At 47.5% G+C, this 18,667-nt stretch overlaps 1 pseudogene; it reads right to left on the bottom strand.

Annotated features, from left to right (window-relative positions):
- Window positions 1–340: 340 nt before the first annotated feature.
- Window positions 341–16,378, bottom strand: LOC143289616 (uncharacterized; annotated as a pseudogene).
- Window positions 16,379–18,667: the final 2,289 nt, after the last annotated feature.

The following is an 18,667-nucleotide window of genomic DNA, read 5'->3' as shown; positions in this document are numbered from 1 at the left end:
GAAGGGCTAAAGGTTGTGAATGCCAGCTCCTGTATGATTGACGCAAATGCACGCATAGAGAAACACACGCTCGCGCGCGCACGCACGAATACACACACACACACACACACACACACACACACACTTCGTCTAATATCACTTAAAGTGGAAGACGTTAAACTGAAGACTACACACACACACACACACACACACACAGACACTGAGAGAGAGAGAACTGTGTGATATGTATCACTATTTATTTTGCAGATGAATGTCTTTCACAAACGAAAGCTGACATAATCCGCTTTTCATTGTGGACACCTTGCTGTTTCAAGATGAACGGTCCACAAGAGAGCTTGGTCGGGTCATAGGTCACAGATCACAGGTCACGGGTCACGTATCCATATTGAAGGTTTATGGTATACCGTGCCGGGTCTCAACTGTCTACACGCACTTGCAGGTTAGGTGACTCTTCACCTGCACACATTACACAGACGGACTGTTTAATAACAAGAAGTGGAAGAAGAATAAAAAGAAGAACGATAATGTCTTATGATGATGATGATAATGATAATGATAATAATAATAATAATAATAATAATAAATAAAAACAACAAGAAATAGAAGAAGGAGAAAAAGAAGAATTCTTGTTAGAATGCGCCTATTCTCTCAAAAGGAGCTCCAAGCCCTTTACATATACGGATAAACACACACACACACACACACACACACACAAAGTACAATGGGAGTGGCGCTTGAGAGTTCTACACTGGTTTGATTAGAGAATGTTTGCATGCAAGCACTGATTCATCATTATCATCACTATCGTCATCATCTCTATTACTATTATTATTATCATTACTATTATTACTATCACTACTACTTTTGATATATTATTATTATTATTATCATTATCATTATTATTTTTATTATTATTAATCATTTTGTTAATTCATCTACTTATGTATCTATTCACCTATTTAATTCTAAGGCCTGACAAAGCGCGCTGGGTTACGCTGCTGGTCAGGCATCCACTTAGCAAATGTGGTGTATCATGCATGGATTTGTCCGAACAGTGACGCCTCCTTGAGTAAATGAACTGAACTGAACTGAAAATATCAGAGAGCCTTCTCCCGTTTTTCTTGTTTTTCTTTTTTTTTCTTTTTTTTAAGGTTAAATAAACCAAACACTTATCAATCGTGTCTCCACGGGTTTCCAAACCAGAAAATTTCCCACCGCGCTACCAGAAACTGTCTCATATACAAAGGCTAATTATTTCTCGCGTTTGCCAACAAAAGGACTTTATCATCTTAACTTTAAAAAAAAAACTTATACATTTACAAACCAAATCAAATCAAATCAAATCATGGTGCTTATTACTTAGAGCCTCACTGACCAAACAGAAGGATACAACCAACGAAAAAGAAAAAAAAAAGAAATTCAAAAATTAAAAGACAAACATCACTTGTTTCTTTCCAACTTCACCGAAGCACGGGGATGTGTGTACCGAATTCCCTCTCCTGTTACACAATCACCAGTTTTGTACACACGTCTTCTTCTTCTTCTGCGTTCGTGGGCTGCAACTCCCACGTTCACTCGTATATACTCGAGTGGGCTTTTACGTGTATGACCGTTTTTAACCCGCCATGTAGGCAGCCATACTCCGCTTTCGGGGGTTGTGAACACGTCAATTTGCCATATCCACACAAAAGGGAGGACCCGTCAGAACTCACTCACCAGGCCGTACTCAAACTCTCCGTGACCACAGTCATAGCGGATGGAGACGACCTCAGTGAACACAGGCTCACAGCACAAGTCGGCGTCACCGTCCTTGCACGGGCGGTGGTCCGAGCACCTGCCGACAGCTGCTATTGCCGTGCAGTTGGGACGTCCGGGTTTCACGTACAGAGACTGCAACTTCAACACGCGGTCTTCACAGGGTCTCATGCCGCTCTTGTCTGGAATTCACAATATTTCAAGATTTAATTATAACATAAATAAATAAATGAATGACTTTGGACCCCAATTGGAGAATTTTTATAAAACACCATTGTCGAGATTAACAAATAGTAAAGAGTGGTAACTCCCTCCATTCACAAGGTCCACAACTTCAAGTCAGTGCTGCTTTCGCTACCGATTCAGCAAGCACACAGGAAAATGAAAGGTACGTTGAACAAACCCAGACACTTCCTCGAAACAGGAAACGCCGGGCCTGTCATTATACCGATCATTTGACATGTGCACAAAGCAGCAAGGACAGAAGAAATGTGTACCATTGTCGAGAGTTGCAAACTGACCTCCCCTCGCCTAATATATGTGAGTTTAATGACCTATCGACATTTCGCCCTTAATTAAATAAGGTCAAGTTGGTCGTGGCTGTGGTCTCTGCCAGTGTCAAGAACGCAGCTTGGGTTTTCTTACAACGTTGGCATCAAGGATGGTAAAACAAGGTGTAAAACATTCCTTGTTCTGCATGGAAGAACACCTGTGCATCTTTTGCAAGTCTTAATGAATTCAGTTAAGGCTAAAGAGAAGCCATTTACTTGCCGAAATTGATTTTCAAAATGAAGATACAGACCTTGGACATACACACGGTCTGTTTATCAGACAACAATCTGTTACGAATATAAAAAAAATATGGACACACTATACAAAGTGCAAATTAGACCAATAATACTCATGTGACTTTTTTCTTTTCAACTAATGCGGTATTCTCTTGGAATTCTATTTAACCGCCCTGTCTTAACTTGTAGACAGTAACTATTGAATTTAATTTTGATTAACAAAAACCATGTAGCGCAATTGACCAATGTATTCCCAAATTAAATTCCTTGTCCATAAACCTTATAAAACATACACACATACTGACGCCCACAACCACACCCCACCCGCACTCACACCCCACACTCAGACACACACCCCCGCCCACGACCCCCTCCCCTTACACACACACCACACCCACACCACAACCCACCTCCATCTGCCACACACCCACACACCTACTACCACCACATCCACACGCCACTCACACCTGCACCCACACCCCAACCAGACACACACACACACACACCCACAACAACCCCACACACAAACTTACATCCACCCCCACCAACCTACACACACACACACACACACACACACACACACCAAGAACAACTGCCACTCCCCCACCCCCACTCACTCCCCTCCACACACACCCCACCCTTACACACCCACAACAAACCACACACATCCCCCCACCTACCACACTCCCACCCACACACAAGAAGAACAACAACCCCACATCCACCACCACCACCCCCCTCCCCCCCACACACACACACACACACACACACACACAATACACCCATAACAACCCCTCCACACTCCCCCTCCGACACCCCCCTCCACATACACACCACACACACACACAACACCTCCCCACGCGCCCCCTCCGACACCCCCCCCCCCCCACACACACACACACACACACACCACATACCCCCCCCCCCCCCGCCCCCCAATCCCCCGCCCCTTCCTCCACATACGCACACCATACAACACACCCACAACAACCCCCACACACACACACACACACCGACACCCCCACCCTCCACACACACACACACACAACTCCCACCCACAATCCCCTCCACCCCCACCCCCTCCCAAAACACACACACACCTCTCCCCCCCCCCCACCCCCCCCCCCCCTCACCACACACCCACAGGATCGCAGGGCGAGTGATACAGCAGGAGGGCGGGCAGACCCCTGTGGCACGCCGTGGTTTCCAGGTGACACTGGCTGGGGAACGTCCTGGGCTGCTCTGTGCCCACTTGCCCGCACACCTCGCGACGCTGCCCGCAGTCCCCGACGTCCTTACAGCCACCAGGGACCGGCCCACCTGTAGAGGGACTGGGGGAGGAGGAGGGGGAAGGGGAAGGTAGTGGAGGTGCCGTCACCAGCCCACCTGTGGAGGGACTAGGGGAGGGGGAGGAGGGAGGTAGTGGATTAGTCGTAACCGGCCCACCTGTGGAGGGACTGGGGGAGGGGGGAGGTAGTGGATTAGTCGTAACTGGCGGCCCACCTGTGGAGGGACGGGGGGAGGGGGGAGGTAGTGGATTAGTCGTAACCGGCCCACCTGTGGAGGGACGGGGGGATGGGGGAGGTAGTGGATTAGTCGTAACCGGCCCACCTGTGGAGGGACGCGGGGAGGGGGGAGGTAGTGGATTAGTCGTAACCGGCCCACCTGTGGAGGGACGGGGGGAGGGGGGAGGTAGTGGATTAGTCGTAACCGACCCACCTGTGGAGGGACGGGGGGAGGGGGGAGGTAGTGGATTAGTCGTAACCGGCCCACCTGTGGAGGGACGGGGGGATGGTGGAGGTAGTGGATTAGTCGTAACCGGCCCACCTGTGGAGGGACGGGGGGAGGGGGGAGGTAGTGGATTAGTCGTAACCGGCCCACCTGTGGTGGGACGCGGGGAGGGGGGAGGTAGTGGATTAGTCGTAACCGGCCCACCTGTGGAGGGACTAGGGGAGAGGGAGGGGGGAGGTAGTGGATTAGTCGTAACCGGCCCACCTGTGGAGGGACGGGGGGAGGGGGGAGGTAGTGGATTAGTCGTAACCGACCCACCTGTGGAGGAACGGGGGGAGGGGGGAGGTAGTGGATTAGTCGTAACCGACCCACCTGTGGAGGGACGGGGGGAGGGGGGAGGTAGTGGATTAGTCGTAACCGACCCACCTGTGGAGGGACGGGGGGAGGGGGAGGGGGGAGGTAGTGGATTAGTCGTAACCGACCCACCTGTGGAGGGACGGGGGGAGGGGGGAGGTAGTGGATTAGTCGTAACCGACCCACCTGTGGAGGGACGGGGGGAGGGGGAGGAGGGAGGTAGTGGATTAGTCGTAACCGACCCACCTGTGGAGGGACGGGGGGAGGGGGAGGAGGGAGGTAGTGGATTAGTCGTAACCGACCCACCTGTGGAGGGACCGGGGGAGGGGGAGGAGGGAGGTAGTGGATTAGTCGTAACCGACCCACCTGTGGAGGGACGGGGGGAGGGGGAGGAGGGAGGTAGTGGATTAGTCGTAACCGACCCACCTGTGGAGGGACCGGGGGAGGGGGAGGAGGGAGGTAGTGGATTAGTCGTAACCGACCCACCTGTGGAGGGACCGGGGGAGGGGGAGGAGGGAGGTAGTGGATTAGTCGTAACCGACCCACCTGTGGAGGGACCGGGGGAGGGGGAGGAGGGAGGTAGTGGATTAGTCGTAACCGACCCACCTGTGGAGGGACCGGGGGAGGGGGAGGAGGGAGGTAGTGGATTAGTCGTAACCGACCCACCTGTGGAGGGACGGGGGGAGGGGGAGGAGGGAGGTAGTGGATTAGTCGTAACCGACCCACCTGTGGAGGGACGGGGGGAGGGGGGAGGTAGTGGATTAGTCGTAACCGGCCCACCTGTGGAGGGACGGGGGGAGGGGGGAGGTAGTGGATTAGTCGTAACCGGCCCACCTGTGGAGGGACGGGGGGAGGGGGGAGGTAGTGGATTAGTCGTAACCGGCCCACCTGTGGAGGGACCGGGGGGGAGGGGGAGGGTTAATAAGCAGGTGAAGGAGACACGTGAATTCACAAATTATGGGTGAACAGTTTATATTATATATATATATATATATATATATATATATATATATATATATATTTCTCAAATATTGATTAGTTGGTTGTTTAATTATTTCTTTTGTTTGTTTATCTAGTTATCCATCTTTAAGGGAAACAGTCACTGTCATCATCAGGCATGACTTGGCTAAACCGTGTTCACCGTCATTTTGCCATGTCTGCAGTGTTTCATTATCTGCCTGTGTTCTTGCATTCGTGTCTGTTGTTGATTTTATCCTAATTGTATGCTCTTGCATACAGTTCTGTCCTGTTTGTCAGTGTGAACTTAGATTATTTCAAAGTCGAAGCCTGCCAGTTGCTCCCTTGACACGATACTCACTTCATTGGTGATTGAGTGTGTTGATGATCTACTGTCCACCCTTACTCACATTGTTAATGAAAGTCTGATGTCTGGCCGTTTCCCTTCCAGTTTTAATACTGCAACGGTCAAAATAATGCAATGAAAAATAAAATAATAAAAGCCCTCCCTTGTCCAAAACAATTTGAAGAACTACCACCCTGGTCTAACCTGTCCTGGTCTAAAATAATCCAAAAGGTTGTTTTCTCAACCAGCTTTTTAACCTGTCCTGGTCTAAAATAATCCAAAAGGTTGTTTTCTCAACCAGCTTTTTGAATACCTAAACTCACATTCCTCGCTGTGTCCAAACCACTCTGAAAAGCCACTGGTTCAGGTCACAAATGGCGCTCTACTCGCTCTTGCTCGTGGTAATGCATCTCTACTGACTCCACATGGACTTGAGCGCAGCTTTTGACACGATTGTCAGGTCTGCACAACAACGGGCGCAATAGCCGAGTGGTTAAAGTGTTGGACTTTCAATCTGAGGGTCCCGGGTTCGAATCTCGGTAACGGTGCCTGGTGGGTAAAGGGTGGAGATTTTTTCCGATCCCCCAGGTCAACATATGTGCAGACCTGCTAGTGCCTGAACCCGCTTCATGTGTACACGCAAGCAGAAGATCCAATACGCACGTTAAAGATCCTGCAATCTATGTCAGCGTTCGGTGGGTTATGGAAACAAAAACATATTCAACATGCACACCCCCGAAAACGGAGTATGGCTGCTTACATGGCGGGATGAAAACGGTCATACACGTAAAAGCCCACTCGTGTACATACGAGTGAACGTGGGAGTTGAAGCCCACGAACGAAGAAGGAGAAGAAGGTGGTCTGCACAACTGGGAGATCGGAAAAAATATCTGCATCCTTAACCAGCAGTCGCCATGCCCGGGATTCTCAGATTGAAAGTCCAACGCTTTAACAAGCAGTACAGAGCGGTAACTCTCTCCATTCACAAGGTACACAACTTCAAGTCAATGCTGCTTATGCTACCGATTCAGCTAGCACACAGGTAAATAAAAAGTACATTGAACAAACCCAGACACTTCCTCTAAAAAAAAAACAAACAAACAACAACAAAAAACGGAAGCTCCGGGTTTGTCTTTATACCGATCATTTGACATGTGCACACAGCAGCAATGACAGAAGAAATGTGCAAATAACATAGCTTTTACTCAAGACTGGCATAGCCTCTTTAATCCTGAATAAGCCACACAGAACACACGGACAATACAGAACAAACGCATGGTTGCCTCGGTGGTTTGCTAGCCCATATCTGTTAGCCTGTAGCGTCATTCGTTATTTGTGCAATGTTTTGTACATGCTTGTGTTGGCAGTGTACTTGTGCTATACGGGGAAACCTGTGTCTGTAAAACGAACAGGGGTGAAGTGATCATGCACGAGCATGTGTGTTTGCATTCTTTGCGTGAGAGATAAATGCAGGTATGTATTTGTTAGTTGTATGCGTACAGATTTCGTTGTTTTCTGTCAGATTCTGTTCCATTTTTTAACTCTCTCCATACGAACGGCGAAAGAGACGACGTTGACAGCTTTTCACCCCAATTACCATCATCAAAATATTGCAAGCGGAAGGCTCTTATACTGAAGACGTGAATGTTGACAAAGAATACCACAATTCTGACGACGGAAGCTAAAGTTTGGGTCATTCAGACACCCACTGGACATCCGAGGGGTCTGTGTAGAGGAGAAGAGAAGACTAGCCGTACTGAGTGAGTTAATACCTTTTTCAGATGGCTTGACACAAAAACAATAAGCAGTTGCTGCTTACTCAACGTTCCATTATGGAATAAAATTTTGACTGACTTCTTTCTGATCATGATACATATAATCGTGAGCTAAAAAAAAACCAACAAAACTAACAACCATACATGAAAAAACAAGAAAAAATCGATCGTTGATGAACGCAGGTCTTTTCAGGGTCACGTAGAAATAACCAATCACAATCGTTCTTGCAGAACGGCATCACATGGTACAAGTCGAAATTACCATACCACTGATACGCCTATCTATGACGTGTCGAACTTAAGTGGTTAAAAAAACAACAACCGTAATCCCATCGAAAGGAGGACTGTGTTGAGTGCAGAATTCAGCGACGGTCCATTTCGTTACAATGCTGACTGACAGGCTTCACGTACGCAGCAGTGGGTTACTGCAGAGAAGATCGATAGTCATTTGAAGTAACGTAGATTGGAATATTCTCAGTGACTGAAAATGTAGCGCTGCGCATGAATACTTTCAGTTCTCCATCCCTGTGTGTGTGTGTGTGTGGCGCGCGTTCGAGCAATGCTGCGACATGAATACTTTCAGTTTCCCACCTGTGTGTGTGTGTTGTCGTTGTTGTTGTTGACATTCATCCACTTTGCGGGGTGGTGTCGGGGAAAGGTGCTAGGGGGAGGAGGAGGGTTGGAAGGCTGGTGGTGGCATAATGAACTGGATATATGTATATATACATATATATATATATATATAGAGAGAGAGAGAGAGAGAGAGAGAGAGAGAGCAGAAAGCCGGGACTCACCACTTGCTCTCGAGCTCACTGAAACAGGAAAAAAAAATGTTAGCAATATTCAGCTTGTTCCGTGAGAAGTGACACAAGAGATTTTTGTTGGTGGTGGTGGTTTTAGGGGTTTTTTTGTTTTGTTTTTTTTGTGTTGTTGTTTATATATATATATATATATATATATATATATATATATATATATATATATATATATATATATATTAGCCTTGGCATGTCTTTAAAACTGGTATTTAAAACGCAGCAAATGTTCGATGTATAGCAGCGGAAGGTCCCCTTGCCTGAAGAAGCTGTAAAACAGCGAAAAATTGCTGCATTTTAATTACAAGTTTTAAAGACATGCCAAGACTACTGTTGTTCACATTCTTATATTTTACCGGTCTCGGTATCTACCTCAGTTCTTTCTACAAGGAGCGGAGCCCAAGACACCAAGAGAGTATGATCTTCTTGTATGTAGGTAGGTATATATATATATATTGATGTGTGTGTGTGTGTGTGTGTGTGTGTGTGTGTGTGTGTTATTCAGGTCCTAGGACCTTGGAAGGTGGAGGGCTTGACTGGGAAAGCTTTGAGGCATGTGTGTGAGGAGGGGAGGGGGGGGGAGGCGGGGTAGGATGGTGGGCAGGGAACGACGGGGGGGGGGGGGGGGGGGGCATTTTCTTCTCCTTTTTTTTTATAATCGAAACAGTAGGTGGTTGGGAACGCAGATGAATTTGGCCCCCATCAATGTGAGAAAGGTTTCATGCAAGAATGTGTTAAAAAGACCTTCGTAACGAGATTCATTGTCCATGTGCCTTTGTATGGATTTAAAACAAAACAAACAAATGTGTGGGCAAAGCATAGTGTTTCTGAACCACGATCCCAGCGTTACTGTTTTCTGGCTCCAGTCGCCATGGCAGACATCGGAAGAGAATGTTGTGGTTGACAAATCCAAAAAGAACGCACGCTATGTTCTTTTCACATAAGCGGCCAGCTTTTGCTGGTGGATCTTCTTGAAATCAGACGGAAACGGTGACGCTTGGGAAATTATCCGTTTACATTAAACGTAAGGAGAGAGTAGCATAATTCACATTATATTTTCCGCTTCACACAGTGTTATATTTCGAAATTTTGATACATAAAGTTAACACAAAGAAAACAATCGGAATATAAAAACATTCCAATATCTATAAACTCTTCTGTGAACTGTATTTGCCACTGGCTTAACCTTCTGTAAATGGAAGGGAACAGAATACAGAATAATGCGTATAAAACGTAGGATTCGTATAGTAAAGGAAGGACAATTTTGGTAACGAAGCATTGTGTAGATGGAACAGGGTGCCTGAAATGTTATACTATGATTTTATTATGTTTTCTGACATGGGCTAATTGATTGCAGATGGAAAACGTGGTATAATCGCATACAGGATATCAATAACTTGGTATGTATAGAACTTTATGTAGTGTACCCTGATTTAAAAACTTATCTGCTTCCAGATGAAGGCAGGCATTTGAAATTAACAACGACGACATTAAGATTAGGGATATCAGAACTGACATCGCATCGTTCTAGTTACGCAACGTTTAGTGCCAATGATTCAATCTGTCTTTTGTGTTGTGAAACCCGAGAAAAAGGGGTATGTTTTGCTCTTTGTTGCCCAGAACTAAGAAATATACGTCAAGATGTTCATAAAACCTAACTACTACAAACATCCCTCTCTACTTAAACACGTCAGTTAATGTTGTCAAGCAATGCTAACGACGAACATATTTCTTCCTTGTTTTTGCACCAAGAGGCATCAAATTAAGAGGAATCGCCACTTCGTGAACTTTGTTTTGCTGCCTCGACTTCATGCTTCCTTGATTATATGTAGTTCCGTTGAGACGCGTCATGTTCATGTGAACCCCTTCACCTGGGGCTGAGGCATTAACGTGAATAAAACAGTCCGATCAACTCTCTCTCTCTCTCTCTCTCTCTCTCTCTCCTTTCCTCACCAAAAAGGCACAGGGCCCCCGCCAGCAGCGAGACAGACAACCGCATGGCGCGCAGTAGCAGGGACGGGTCTCAGGGTTCGAGTCTGACCTTGGTTATTTCCGTACAGTGCCGGGGCTTCCACTCTGGCCAAAGTGATCTCAGCCAACAGGTTCCAAACCTTGACAGCGTCTGTTTAGCAGAGGTCGACGTTGCATTCAACTGAAGCAAAGCTGAAGAGCTCAGTGACCATCTTTTATAGCCCCCCCCCCCCCCCCCAATCCCCCTCCACCTACCCACACAGACCCCTCCCTTCCCCACCCGGCATCGTGGGCTCGACCAATCAGAGGGAAGCTTCACGCCCCCTCAAGTGCACGTGGTGCGGTGCGTCATCCAATCAGAACGCAAGAAGGAGGCGGGCTTTGGGGGAGGTCGATATTTCACGTCGAATGTTAATTTTTTTCCAAACACGATGTGTTTTGTTTTTTTTAGCCCTTCGCCAAATCCTACTCACAGCTACCCAGATCCTACTCACAGCTCAGTTTGCAATGAGAACAGAACGCATAGTTGAATGCCACTATCCAGTACACGGATACGTCTTTGATGGTGTTGCTAAAACAATTCTAGTTCTATCTTGCGCTTTTGGTGTCTGTATTTCTCGGGCCTGGTTGACATTGAAATGTATTGCAAATGATAATAATAATAATAATAATAATAATAATAAATAAATAAATAAATAAACGTATACTGTAGCGCCACACCTAAAAGGATATCCACAGCGGTATCAGCACCCTCATCCGTTATGGTGAGAACACAGAACTATCCTGTTGTAACTGACGCTGATCAATACTGTGTTCTGGCTGTGTGACTGTGCAACTGGCTGCATTGCGGGGGAATGGTTGTAGTGCAATGCAGTGTTGTGTCATTTCATCTCATGTTATGTAATGCCGTGTAATGGTGTGTGTGTGTGTGTGTGTGTGTGTGTGTGTGTGTGTGTGTGTGTGTGTTTCTTTAATCTAACGTCTTTTCACTTTGAGTGACATGATTATATCAGACGTGTCATATGTGTACACGTTTGTGTGTGGGAGGTGGTGCAGGGGAGGGATGGAGGTTAAAGTGGGATTTAAATCTTCCTTTCTTGAGCAGCAGCTCTACTGGTCACTCACCAGCACAATCACTCACACACACACACACACACACACACACACACACACACATACACGCGCACACACACATGAGACCTCAGCTCCTGATTGGGCGTCATAAAATGCCAGTGAGGAAAACATCATTTCATTCCAAATTTAACTAAAACCCAACACAAGACAATTTCTTCCACCCATGTGGGGGGGACGTCAGTTTACCAACAACAGCCACTCCCAAACGCCCCAAGAAAGTATAGGTCTAACACGTGGGTGATTTTTGCACACTTTTATTCTATCATAGTCCAGGGTGAGTTGCGGGATTTGATCCACATGGGCTAAATACGATGAACTTTTCCAGTCTCCCATCACTTTGATCCCCTCCCCTGGCACCCCGCAAGACAACGCCCAGGTAGCACCACCACGTCTAGAACTGTGGCTTGAAATGTCCACACGCCCTGCCACGAGCATGCGGAGACGCCGGGTGAAGGCTGTGGCTGTCAGAGGGAAAGCTTGGGCATCGGGGGTTTGGAACCTTGTAAACTGAAGGCGCCATGAATTGCTACCACTGGGCACAGGGAATGGGTATCAAGTACAGGGAGACTGATTTTGTGAACCTTTTATCTAAACTGATTGTTCTTAGACCACTTGACAAGCACAGTAATGAAGTTCTGGTCCCGCTCTGCCACAAAACAGTCCCTTGTCAACTGTCTGCCGGCCTGAAGGCCTTTCTCATCGTCAAACAAGTTAGATCTTCCCAACAGTCCATGAAACATGACCATACATGCTGCACAAAAGAGCGTCCACGGGCAATGCTAGGTAAAGCTGGCCTCAAATGGCCAGCAACAAGCTCGGAGTAATGGGGGCTTTACGCACAACGTCACAGCCTTTCTCTCTGCCAGTACCACACAGTGCTGTTTCAACTAGCCATGACTGTTCGAACGGATGGCCAAAACCACACTCTAAATGTATGTTGAGGGACTGCCTAACTGAAGAAGACTTGAGGCGACGCACCAGGTAAGTAGCGAACAGCGCCACCTCACACTCAGTCACAGATACAGGGGGGGATATGATATCCATCTTCTTACAAAAGTCTAAGAATGCCGCCAGATGTGTACGAGTATTTTGTGCGAACGTAAGTCCCCTGAAATGCCCGAGTTCTTCCAGCTGTACTTGGAATTACTGCACATTTCCTGCAAGAGAAACATCAACGAGTGTAAAGACATGTGACCTCCGGCTGATACATCCAGTGTCCCACTAAAGGCAGAGCGCGACCAGTTCACCAGCAGAGTAGCTATCTGCTCACACTTTCCTCTCTCATGTAAACGAGACACAGTATCAGGAATAGTGTTGACAAGACCTGGCACATGAATGGCTCTGACAGTAAAGTTATGCTTCACACACAGCCAGAACATTTTGCTGAGAAGACTGCTGACGTCAGTGTGCTTGCTCCTGCCTCTGTTGAGAATAGCTTTGGTCACCGCTGTCTGTATGGATGATGGCCGTGCTGTCTGTATGGATGATGGCCGTGCTGTCTGTATGGATGATCACCGTGCTGTCTGTATGGATGATGGCCGTGCTGTTGCTCCAGAAGCCAGCCCATCCCTGTGCACCCTGCACCGCGCCTCACACCTCTGTGTAGTTGATGTGAATGTTCTTGGCCGACGGCATGTCTTTTCTAAACACGAAGTAGCACCAGTCGGCTGCCCAGAAGGCACCACTGGCAGTGTTGCAGGCGTCTGCATGCAGGTGGTGAGTTTGCCCACAATTGTAATAAAGCACACCATTAACTCTTTCCATACGAACGGCGAAAGAGACGACGTTAACAGCGTTTCACCCCAATTACCACCATCAAAATATTGCAAGCGGAAGGCTCTTATACTGAAGACGTGAATGTTGACATAAAATACCACAATTCTGACGACGGAAGCTAAAGGTTGGGTCATTCAGACACCCACTGGACATCCAAGGGGTCTGTGTAGAGGAGAAGAGAGGACTGGCCGTACTGAGTGAGCCATTAAACCATCTAATAAAAGTAAGCCACCAATGCACATATATCTTGAACTCTAAGCTAAGCTTGATTTTGTGATGTTGCTGCAAAGGCCGGACAGCATCCAGAATGCACCGCATGATAAATTTACCTCCGCGGGCGCCCTGGCACGCTGAAGCCTGCTAATCGCTGAAGTTGCCGCTTGCTTGCGCGCCTGCGATGAGAGAACTGCCGCACCCTCCTGCCCGAGAAGAAGCGTGCAGTCCTGGGTGTTGATGTCGATGCCCAAGAATGTGATGCGCTGGGTGGGGCATACAACTTTGCTCCAGCTGATATGAAACCCCAGCCTCCTCACAAGTTTGATCGGGCAGTGGATTGCTTCATTGCATTCATCAATTAATGTCTTAGCTACGATTTAAAAAAAAAATCGTCAATGTACACAACTACACCTTCAAAGCCATGCCTTCTGAGACACTGCCTGCAGCCTGAGAGAGGCGATGAAATGACTCGGCGCTAATGTTGCGCCAAACGGCAGCCTGGAGTCAAACAGGTTAGTTGGATGCTTTTCTCCTTTAAATTGCCACTTTAACCCGGTCACTTTATAGTCATCACAGTGGACAGGCACTGAACGATAGGCAGCCTTGAGATCAAGTATTGCACACCAGTACCCCTTTATAGTGATGCTACGAGCGTCTGCAACGGTTTGGAAATGTTCACGGTGAAGCGTGGTATGATCATTCACAGCACTACCGAACGGGCGACTTCCGTCGTGCATTGTGTGCACACTATCACCACCACTGTCTTTTGAAATGGCTGCAATGGGACTGACTATCACAGGCTTCTCAGATGGAACAATATAGTTACCGTGCTTTATACTGCATCACAATGTTCAAGAGCTGATTTGTGATTATGTCGGTTATTCGAAATCCCTCTCGGATGCCTCTGAGAAGAAAATACCGATCAGGATAATTTTTTTAGTTCAGTTTCTCACACATCTAGACAAATAGAAATGCCAGAAATGTTTTTACTGCAGCCTTGCCACCGACAAGTGAATGGATCTTGAGGAATAAAGGGAGTATTCAACATTATTTGGAGTGATGGCCAAGAGGTAACGCGTCCGCCTAGGAAGCGAGAGAATCTGAGCGCGCTGGTTCAAATCACGGCTCAACCGCCGATATTTTCTCCCCCTCCACAAGACCTTGAGTGGTGGTCTGGACGCTAGTCATCCGGATGAGACGATAAACCGAGGTCCCGTGTGCAGCATGCACTTAGCGCACGTAAAAGAACCCACGGCAACAAAAGGGTTGTTCCTGGCAAAATTATGTCGAAAAATCCACTTCGCTAGGAAAAACAAATAAAACTGCACGCAGGAAAAAAAAAAAAAAAAAAAAGGAGGGGGGGTGGGGGGGGTGGCGCTGTAGTGTAGCGACGCGCTCTCCCTGGAGAGAACAGCCCCGAATTTCACACAGAGAAATCTGTTGTGATAAAAAGAAATACAAATACAAATACAAATTATTGTGGCGCACCATACCGCCTGAAGCTGGCTGAGCACTGTCCTAGCTGCTGCCATTTGGGATCGTTGACGTCGCCGCTGATGGGTGTGCAGGAGCAGGGTGGTCTGGCTTGAAACACACAGAGCGGGGCGAAAGCGCAGTGCCCACGGTTCCACAGGACACACACCTCACTTCTGCTGGGACCCCTCGGTTTGGGCGAGGAGCGGGTGGGACGGTTTGGGGGCGTTGTTGCGTGACAGGGGCGTTGTTGTGTGTTGGGGGCGTTGTTGTGTGTTGGGGGCGTTGTTGTGTGTTGGGGGCGTTGTTGCATGTCGGGGGTGCTGTTGTGTGTTGGGGGCGTTGTTGTGTGTTGGGGGCGTTGTTGTGTGTTGTGTGTTGGGGGCGTTGTTGTGTGTTGGGGGCGTTGTTGTGTGTTGGGGGCGTTGTTGTGTGTTGTGTGTTGGGGGCGTTGTTGTGTGTTGGGGGCGTTGTTGTGTGTTGTGTGTTGGGGGCGCTGTTGTGTGTTGGGGGCGTTGTTGTGTGTTGGGGGCGTTGTTGCATGTCGCGGGCGCTGTTGTGTGTTGGGGGCGTTGTTGCATGTCGGGGGCGTTGTTGCATGTCGGGGGCGCTGTTGTGTGTTGGGGGCGCTGTTGTGTGTTGGGGGCGCTGTTGTGTGTTGGGGGCGCTGTTGTGTGTTGGGGGCGTTGTTGCATGTCAGGGGCGTTGTTGTGTGTTGGGGGCGTTGTTGCGTGACAGGGGCGCTGTTGTGTGTTGGGGGCGTCGTTGTGTGTTGGGGGCGTCGTTGTGTGTTGGGGGCGTTGTTGCGTGACAGGGGCGTTGCTGTGTGTTGGGGGCGCTGTTGTGTGTTGGGGGCGTTGTTGTGTGTTGGGGGCGTTGTTGTGTGTTGGGGGCGTTGTTGTGTGTTGTGTGTTGGGGGCGTTGTTGTGTGTTGTGTGTTGGGGGCGCTGTTGTGTGTTGGGGGCGTTGTTGTGTGTTGGGGGCGTTGTTGCATGTCGCGGGCGCTGTTGTGTGTTGGGGGCGTTGTTGTGTGTTGGGGGCGTTGTTGTGTGTTGGGGGCGTTGTTGTGTGTTGGGGGCGTTGTTGTGTGTTGGGGGCGTTGTTGCGTGTTGGGGGCGTTGTTGCGTGTCGGGGGCGATGTTGCGAGTTGCGGGCGTTGTTGCATGTCAGCGCCACCATTGCCAAGTGCTGAGAGTCACAGCCCCACGTGAAGCCATACGCTGCCTGGCTGGCTGTGTACTGGTGATCGTAGGACAGCACCGATGACCACGTATAGCGAGTGGCCATCCCGTGTAAGCCAGGAAGTCAAGGATGCCCTGGCCCGACAGACGCCCTGTTTCGATGAGCTCGGCCATGATCCTGCTGTTGGCTGAGAGGTATTGCGCCGGTGATACACTGTCAAGCTTTGGTTTTGACTTCGTCAGCCGAACAACACCCCCCTCCTTCAGCTCAATGTCCTCTGGCACCCCATCATCGCGAAAGGCCAAAAAGAGCAGGAGATCGGGCTGCAGGCTGCTGACTATTAAATAACTTTTGAATTTTGCGCATACACCTGTACAGAACACCTGTACTGAACACCTGTACATAACACCTGTACTGAACACCTGTACTGAACACCTGTACTGAACACCTGTACTAAACACCTGTACTGAACACCTGTACTGAACACCTGCACTAAACACCTGTACAGAACACCTGTACATAACACCTGTACTGAACACCTGTACTAAACACCTGTACAGAACACTTGTACTGAACACCTGTACTGAACACCTGTACATAACACCTGTACTGAACACCTGTACTGAACACCTGTACTGAACACCTGCACTGAACACCTGTACTGAACACCTGTACTGAACACCTGCACAGAACACCTGTACATAACACCTGTACTGAACACCTGTACTGAACACCTGCACTAAACACCTGTACTGAACACCTGTACTGAACACCAGCACTAAACACCTGTACTGAACACCAGCACTAAACACCTGTACTGAACACCTGTACATAACACCTGTACTGAACACCTGTACTGAACACCTGCACTAAATACATGTACTGAACACCTGTACTGAACACCTGTACTGAACACCTGCACTAAATACATGTACTGAACACCTGTACTGAACACCTGTACTGAACACCTGTACTGAACACCTGCACTAAATACATGTACTGAACACCTGTACTGAACACCTGCACTAAATACATGTACAGAACACCTGTACTGAACACCTGTACTGAACACCTGTACTGAACACCTGCACTAAATACATGTACTGAACACCTGTACTGAACACCTGCACTGAACACCTGTACTGAACACCTGTACATAACACCTGTACTGAACACCTGTACTGAACACCTGTACTGAACACCTGCACTGAACACCTGTACCGAACCCGCGATCACACAGGTATGATCTTGCCAGCGGATTCACGTGCGACAAGGGTGAGCATGGGCCAGTCAAACGAAAACTCGGGTTTCATGTCTGGAGCTGTTGAAACATTTAAATATTATTTATACTAAATACCACACAAACAGGAAAAGGATAAACTAGAACGGTGGAATCAACGATCCGTAAATATCAAAGTGTAACAGTACATCAACAACAAGAGAGGCAAAGCCTTCAAGACTCACTTGTGATCCAGTAAAGAAATCATGAGAAAAATAAAGAGTTTTTTTTTTTAATCGTTGAAATGGGCCTAGTGTTAGATATTGATAAATTATGCTTGGAAAAAAAAAGAGGGGGCGGGGGGGCCTTTTCAACGTGATCGAACCAAGGTTGTTCTGTTTGGAAACAGGCAGTCTTATCGACAACACTACGTGTATAACGTCAATCGACCAAATTTGATATTTAAAGCTATGTTTCTGTGGATTTTTTTGTTGATGTTTTTGTTGTTTTTTCGGTTTGTTTTTTAGTGCAGTGAATATATTATTGTATCTGAGGTAATAATACCATTTAAATCATGTTTTCTTGACATATCTTTGGTATCATTTTAAGAAATTCTTTTAATTCGGCGGTAAAGGAGACGTTGACATCGCCTCAGGCACACCCCAGCATGAAAAAAGATCTACACAAACCAGTATACAGCAGACTGAACGAAACTGAAAGAAACCATCAGTACTTTTTTTTTATGTTCACTCCAGTTAATTCAGTATCCACCTAATAACACAATTTGAATCATGTTTATATATATATATATATATATAGAGAGAGAGAGAGAGAGAGAGAGAGAGAGAGAGAGAGATTTAACACTTTAAATTCGGTGGTACTGGAGACATGGACATCGCCTCAAGCACACCTCAGCATATAATATAGATCTGCACAAACCAGTCTACAACAGGCTGACCGAAACTGAAATAAAAATTCGATTCAGTTTTTCTTGTATGTTCTTTCCAGTTAATTCAGTATCCACTTTATAATATTCATATGCAGTAAACGCGTCTATGGCGTAGTTCGTGTCAGTGTATGTGTCCTGTCCAGAATTTGTGTTTCTTTTCTTGTAGGCCTAATTGCGAACAAGAAAAACGATGTCATTCCCTCTTCCCAAATTTTAACCTTCGTTC

This window comes from Babylonia areolata, chromosome 14 (assembly GCF_041734735.1).
Source record: "Babylonia areolata isolate BAREFJ2019XMU chromosome 14, ASM4173473v1, whole genome shotgun sequence".
Taxonomy (NCBI): Eukaryota; Metazoa; Mollusca; class Gastropoda; order Neogastropoda; family Buccinidae; genus Babylonia; species Babylonia areolata.
This window is presented reverse-complemented; position numbering and strand designations above follow the sequence as displayed.